Genomic DNA, 8062 nt, shown 5'->3' with positions numbered 1-8062 from the left:
ACGCAATTGGAAAACACATGTGAAGAAGATGCTTAGTTCTATGCTCCTCTTCCAGTTGTCCCTGCTTTGGTGTCAAACATCAAAAGCAGAAATCTTCCTCTCAGACAGAAGCAGCTCTTCTGTTCTGCTGGCATCCTAATAGTTGCTTGTTTCTTATCCCAGCTTCTTCCTGTAGCTTCGCTTTAGGATAAATGCTTCTCAGAAGTTTCTCTCCTTGTGTTGTCGAGCACATACACATCACTTCCCTGTGAGGCTGAAGGACTCGAAATGGGCAAATAACTGCTTGTGAGGAACAAATGCACCTGCTGGCCTCACAGCTTGTGTGTGCCAATACCAACTTGTATGGAACTTATTTTATGCATTCTCCTGGCAAGAGAAAAGGATTTTAAAACAGTAGAAAGAAAAGTCTGCAGCAAGTGAAATGCCTCCTCCTTATGTCTGTCTGTTCAATGACGTGTGTCTCCGTAGCACCTTCTTAGTAACAGGTACTAATACAGTGACTGCTGGTGATATAAAAAAATGGCGCTGCTGTATCCAGAATTTATGTAAAGCCTTTTATATTAAAGAACAACATTTTAGGCATTGTCTTGTTTGTCTGGAGAGGTAGGTGTCCTGCAACAACTCAACAAAACAGTGTTTTTACCAAAGTGTATCTGATGGCAGCAGGTTGCCCAGTTTTAGTGATCTGGCGAGATCTCAGAGAGGAGGCTTTGGGGATTTTCCAAGTTGTGTTTGGAGGGAGGGCCTGGAACATTCACTCCAAATATCATAATATAGATGCAAATAGCTGTTTAGCTTACCAGGTCAGCACTCCTGTCATCAGATGACACAAAGTGGCTTCAGCATCTTACTGATAAATCACCCTGTACTGTATTTTCATGGAGGTTAGAAAGGCTTTCTGTACAACCACAATTTCTTGCCTTTTAGTCCCTTCTTTCAGGGCTAAGACCATATCTTAAGTTAACCAAAAGTAATGGAAATTCTACCCTTTCCTCAGCAGTTTCTAAATACTTTAGCAGAGCTTTAATCGCTCCCTGCCCTGCCTTCAGTTTGGACAACTTGCACTTGACTTCCAGTCAGACCCCAGATAGCTTCTAAAGAAACAAACCATCCTGTGGTAGAGCAGGTTTGCACTCTGGAAGAGCAAAGATAACCTTATTTAATTGCCTGAAGAACGGTGGATTCACAACAGCAACTGGAAGCTCAGAACCCAGCCTGCTTCTGCTTTGTAATACCAAGGTTCTGTTCTTGAATCCTTCAGCACTGTGGGCACAAGCTGATCCCCTACCAACAGCTGCCTGGCTACTGCCAGTAATCACACAAGAGGTTCTAATGCTACAAATGTGAAGGGATTTCCACAAATGTATGTGCTTTTAGATAAAGCTGTCCAATGGCAGCGTTACCAGAGGGCTGCCGAGCAAACTGGCATGTGTGTATCAGAGTAGAATTGCGTAACAGAAAATCAGGGAAACCAGTTCAGCTCCCTGGGCGGCTGCTGGCTGGCACCCTTTCTGCTCACTCTCCTGTGGCTTTCCTTAAGTTCTAAAGGTCAGGCTCCACCTCTGCTTGAGACGCCCTTGCTGCTTACACTGCTCCAAATAGCAAACTAGAAAGTCCAACTGCATTCGCGCCAGTGTGCAATCACCAATAGGACAACAGATTAAAGACATGAAAATATATGCTTTGTCTATAATGTAGTTTTCCTTTCTGAGGAAGAGTTTGAACAGCTCGGTGCTCTGCTGGACTTCGTTAATGCTGAGCACTGGAGCTGGTTCAGTGCAGTGTGCACTGTTAAATTTGCCTTTGCAAAATCAGATCATGAAAACCAGTAACAGGGAAAAATTAGCATCCTAAATCCTCCTAAGTCCTTCTGTTTCTTCAGTGAACAGAGGCAATACCTTCCGCAAAGTTCTGAAAAGCAACTCAGAGGCCAAAGGCAGCTGCTGCAGCAGCCGCGTGAGCCAAGGAAACTGCTCTGCGCAAAGGTGAGGTCTGTCAGCAGCGAGATCCGTGCAATAGAAGCGGCTCTGTAGGGAGAGGCAGCCCGCCATCCCAGAGCGTGGGCACTGTGGGCACCAGCCCTTCAGGGCCATCCGTTCCTGGTGGGACAGGGCGAATGCCTTCCCTGGTTCAGCTCCATCCAAACAGAATCGGGGCTGTGAGCTCAGGGCTGAGCCAAAGTGTGGTGAGGAGGAATGATCATATTTTGATGAAAACTGCATGCCAGATGTGATCAAAAGCACACCTGCAAACTCACTGATAGCCATTAAAAAAGGCAGTGGTGGCAATGTCAAAGCACAGCTCATGCTGATACAAAATGACACCGATTTATATAGAAGACATAAATTCAGACATAATTTTAAAAAGAGTAAGCTAATGATAGTGTGAGATCACTGCCAAATGCAGAGATTTCTCTTAGAACACTCCCTGCAACTGCTTGTTGAATCCCTTGAGCAGTTTTACTGTGTCACAAAGCTGCAGCTACCGGTGAGCTGAACCTACAATAACCCAGGGATTAACTGGGCGTAAAGAAAAGGGAAAGAAAGGCAAGGGAAGAAGATAGGAGAGAGTCCTGCATTCCCCTCTTCACCCCAAACCTCATAAGGTTTTACATGTATTTCCAGGAGTCTGAGAATGCTGAGATAAATGTGAAAAAAACCCACTCCATATTTTTTTGTGAGTGCTTCTTCAAAACAAATGGAGTGCACCCATTGCCAGTTTTATGACTAAATGAACCATTTTACAGCTATGACAAATCACGATTTCTATAGGAGCCTTTCCCCCCTCACATTGTTGTTTTTATTAGACCATTAATTACCCGTGTGCAGTGAGAAGTGGCTAAAACAATGGGACCTTGATTTTTGCAGGCAGCTGCTGAGTGCTGCCAAACTAGCTATAATAAAGGATTTTGACACTTATGGAGCCTCGGTCCAAAATATAAAGATAGAAAGGCCTATTTATGTAGCATTAAATTCCTCTCTCTATATAGATTTTTCTGTCCTTCACATGCAAAAGCAAAAAAATAACGTGTGCTTCGGGTTTTTTTGTGAGTTCAGCTGTATACGCTCAGGGTTAACTTCAGAAGATGGATCTCGGCAAGGTTTGCATTTACTGCCAGGCTTTCAGGCTTCCAGCTGCCAACACGACAGTTCAGTTATTGGCCTGCCCAGAAACCAGCTGCCACACCGGCCAGCAGCACCTGAGATGCAGAAATCTGCTCCGTGAGGATGAGATCCCCATCCAGGGACCACAGGCAGCTCCTCGCAATCCGAACCACAATGGAGGAAGAATGAGAATCCAGCCGTACAGCCCTGTTTTCTTCTGTGGAAACTCCCTCACCCCCTCAGACCAAAAGGGATGAGAAAAGTTGATGGAGGGTGGAACCTGGCTTAGAGTCAGTCTCCCTCTGGGCTGGCCCTGCGTCCTCCCGTGTGGACACGCCAGGGCAGTGTGAATGCTCTGGCACTCCTCCCCGGCGGTCACAGTGACCTTCAAGAACATTCTCTGTATTTTCCTGTTCATGCACAATGCCTCTAATTAGCCCCAGCGCTCGGGCAGAGCCGGTCAGGATCCTGTCCTTGCCTTACCTTGCACCTTCCTGGATTACCTCTCCCAGCCGACCTGCCCAGCCTGATCTACCTGGCCACACCGAGAGCAGCGGCGGTGTTGCAACCCTCCACACTGCAAATAAGTTCAGCAAATGTTACACCCTCTAGGAAATATTGCCTAATTGTTGGAGAAGGGGAGAGGCCGACAGCGACAGAGTTAAAGGAGGCATTTCATTCACCTAAGGCATCCCTATGGGCTGCCTCCATTTCCCTTCGTGTCCAGCGAAATGAGATGTTCCCAGAGAATTCCCAGAGAAGGCTAAACTCTGCATTCGCCCTGTGTTTTGCGGTCCTGACATGGGCTGGTTTGAATGCACCTTGACACGGATTTTGCCGCCTTTTTCTTTTGAATCTCTGGCGCTGAGCATTCGAAGAATGCTGGAGGTTTTCCTTGGGGTGGGAGGAGGTGGGGAGGGGGAGCGGGCTTTCGTCACCTCCTCCTCTTCTACACAGCCACCTGTTTACAGGAAACCTGCAGGAACGTAGGAGGCTGCTAAAAACCAACTTTTGTAGAACTTGACCAATAGGTTTAAAATTCCTTACAGTACAAAGTGACAAAGACAAAATGACTGTGTGATCCTTACTATCCTTGAAAACCAGGGTCAAAAAAATAACATGCAATAGAAACAATGTGTGCTGCCAACACAGGTGCAGTTAGAGACAGCGTGTGTTCAGTCCAAGGTGGTTCTTCTGTCAGAGGGTTTCTGTGACTTGATTAGCTCTACAAGTTACATTTAGGTCATCCGTTTTGGGAATCAGTGGGACAGCTTGCTGCTGCGTTTGGTCTGTTGTCGAAGTATATAGAGTTGGAACGTTTTGATGCTCAAGGCCCATTCGTATTCCGTTATTTCTGCAAGTCTGATGGCGTCTATACAAAATACAAGTATAACAAACTAGTCCCTCGACTATAAAATATATCAAGATTTATATAAGAAATATATTTCCACTATAGAAGAAACAATAATAAGGTTATAATTCTTTTTCAAGGTTCTTATGAAATCCAAGCTACAAAAGCAAGGAGCACTGTCTAAAGTAAAAAACCTAGTAAAAATTCAAATATTAAACCACAGAAAATTCCTTTAAAAAAAATAAGAAATTTCTACATCATTGCTTATGCAGAACCTTGAAGCAAGCAACTGAGCCTTGGTATTCAGCAGCCAGGAAAACAATGGAACAGAGAGCTCCCGTCAAACAGCGACACACGCTGCAGGCAGAAAGTCAGCAGGTCTCCGAGGGTCTGAATTTGTCTCAGTTTTTATAACCACCAAACAGACTGATTTCACAAAGTCTACTGTGGAAGGAAGAAAGCTACATAAACACATGGTGATATCTTCTTGCTGAAGAAAACAATTTTTGCTTTACTGCAGGAGTATTATGCTTTCTGGTGCTTCTCTCTGTAAATAGATGCAATTTGAGGATGGAAAACTACTGTTTCCATGGCCTGGGAGAGGTGCCTTAGCAGCCCCTGATCCTGATCACCCGTGTTCAGATGAGTGGCACTATTCCATCCAAAAGCCACTAAGCCAAACCCAGCACTGGGGACTGGGACCAGCACAGCCAGGGCTGGGTGCCAGTGAGGCGACAGCACGGAGGTTTCCCTGGGTGCTGGCGGTGGGAGCGCAGCGCTACCCAGACAATCTCTTTCATTCGAAGATTTTTTAGGAGTGACTCATGTGCTGGTGTGTGTGCTCTGAGTGCCTTTTTTCATCGCTCACTGCAGGGTCAGAACGGCACATCTCTCAGAAAACAAGATTTTAATCATGGTTGGAGGCTGCTTCTCCCACTGCCACCCCCCTCCCTGCACACACAGATAGAGCAAGTCCCAAAATATCTCTGGAGCCGAGATGAGGTCAGTTCCAATGCGATTTTTTGGGTTTGGTCTTTTTTCCCCTACCTTGGCATTGCTGTTTTCCAACAGTAGCAGTGTGTTTTACAGAGAACGCTTTTACACACACAGGGGTTACAGCACCATCTGGGAGGGGGAAGGCTGCCTGGTGCAGGTGGCTGGGAAGGGCTGTGCACGGTCACGTACCCACGTCTCCTTGGGCGTGCAGCAGGGCTGCAGGGGTCAGAAAGCACAATCTCCCCTGGGGTCTGCAAGAAAGCCACTGTGAGAGACAGGGAAACTCGGCCGCTCTCCTAGACTTTAGTTTTCTCACCTGGACAATGGAAAACCCCTGATATCTACATGTTGTGGACTTAATCAATAAATTGCTTTGATATGTTTATTAAACAATGCATACTTGGGCCTCCCGGGAGTGGGTTGTGTGGTCCCCCCCCCGGATCAAGCCGCAGTCATGGTGTGCGTAGGTTTTATTTCAGTACCAGAGGGGATGGAGTAGGAAGCAGTGCACATGTACCAGCTTTCCCAGGGAAGCGCATTGGCCTGGCCCTGCCTCTCACTGCACAGCAGGCATGCAGGCTGCAGACACATGGAAATTAATGATTAAGCCCAAGTTCTGAAACAAAGCTGTGAAGTTAGGAGAAGACAAAACCTCCAGATTCAAACATGAAATCCAAGGGTTTTGGCTGGCTGCTGTCATAGTTTTGTACTGAGGCCACTCAACGCCACCCTACAACTGTGGAAGGTTCAGCACAGGTGCCTGTTCCATGCACCTGTCTCAGAAACCCCACGTTTGCAGGGAGACTGACCCATCCCCTGCCCGCAAGTGTTTCTGGCAGCACAGTGGGAAAACAGCAACAGAGATGATCTGCTAAATCCCGATTTGCACCTACATACCTGCATCAACAGGTGAATTCTCTGCACAGTGATTTCACCAAACCAGTTTCTCATAACAGGACCAATTCTCAGTGTTGCTGAGCACCTACCATCCTGCTTGAAATCAGCAGACAGGAGCGCGTAACTTCATGAGAGCAAGAGTTGTGAGAGGAAAGACTGTCAATGATGGGAAAAGGAATTTGGCCTGAAGTCCACTGAAGTCTGTGGGAAACTTCCAAGGGCTTCATACCAGTATTTTGAAGAAACTGGGAACATTCCCTAGAAAATGCTCTCCCTTTCTCTCCCTCATCACCTACCTCTTTTGCTTTGTTTTTGCTGCTTTGTTTTTGTGCTGAACCCTTCCTGATGTTTTGTTCTTCTGCCTTGCTCTGATTTAGAGCTGCAACTTAAGAAGCAGCGAACCACTGGAGTAACGTTACATGCCGCCAGCCACCCCAGCTTAAGCAAAATTCAACCCATCATCTGAGGTGTGGCAGTGGGAAAAAGAAAGGTGAGAAAGAACTCAAGCAAACAGCCGTTGACCAAGGTCCTTCCTGCTGCTCAGGTTTCCCGCTGCTCAGTTCCAAACCCAGCAGCACTCTGTGTGGGAGCCAGCTGCCCCACCTGCCTCTCTCCTGGTGGATGCACCGATGCTCCTGTTGCTGTGTGTATATCCTCCGAGCCGCTGCTGTGTGTCACAGGGTGCTTCAGTTCAGGAGTCACAGCTGAACAGAGGTAGTAAGGTAGTCCTCTGTCCAGAGCGTGGCTACCAGCAAGCTTCCACCCCTCCTCCTTGCCATAAGAATTGACTCTGTGACCAGTCCCCCCTCACTCCCACCAACAACTGACCAAACTGCCCTCATCTTCCAAGCAGAGACCAAGGGCTCCACCTGAACAGGTTTCAGCCCTTTACCTCCTGACACCTCATTAGCCATCCACCTTCCACCAGCAAGAACATAGGACCTCCGCATGAAGATCAGACCTAAGGCCACCAGCCTGGCCTCATCCCTATCCCTGACAATGAGAAAGAGCTTCAGGGTACTGAGGGCTGCAGGACACTAGGTTGGACAAGGCATGGGGTCACGGCGCTGGAGGCAGCATGGAAAGATTACCACTGGGGGGGAGGGGCGAACCCAAAGGGCTGGTGAAGCTGGGCAGAGCTGGACGGCATGCTGTATCATTTTCTGGTGGAGCTGGACCACCCTGCAGCCAGGACCTCTCGGGTCTTGACAAAATAAGAGAATATGTGGGAGAAGTTGTTGGGAAAGTGTCATACTCCCTGCCTGTTATTGCCTTTGTTTTTCTGTGCTGTTTCTAAAAATGCTCTCTCCTTGTTTGAACCGCTTCCCTCCCCTCCTGCTCCCCTGGCTTTTCCCCTTTAGGTAAGGAAGTGACCTGTTCTTGGCAGAGCATTGAAGGTAGAGCCTGTGGCCAACCCCAGTCGCCAGGCTCGACAGAAGACTTGCCAAGTTCTTTGTTTCTGGGTGGACCCTGAGGAGCCCTTTACATTTTTTTCAGGTGATTCAATCCGCAGTTGGCCACGCCACAGGCGGCTCTTTGCAGCTGCAGGTGCATCGCTGCAAGTGGCACATGAAATGCTGAGCTTTATCAAGAGCACTGAAATCCACTGCTGTCAGAGTTGTCTCCATGCAGCAGGTGATGGCTTTGTGAAGAACAAAGCAGAGGATGGTTTACAATAAAAGAGGAGCGTGCTTTGGGGAGGGCAGAATGTTTG

Source organism: Falco biarmicus, chromosome 3, assembly GCF_023638135.1.
Source record: "Falco biarmicus isolate bFalBia1 chromosome 3, bFalBia1.pri, whole genome shotgun sequence".
Classification (NCBI taxonomy): Eukaryota; Metazoa; Chordata; class Aves; order Falconiformes; family Falconidae; genus Falco; species Falco biarmicus.
This window is presented reverse-complemented; position numbering follows the sequence as displayed.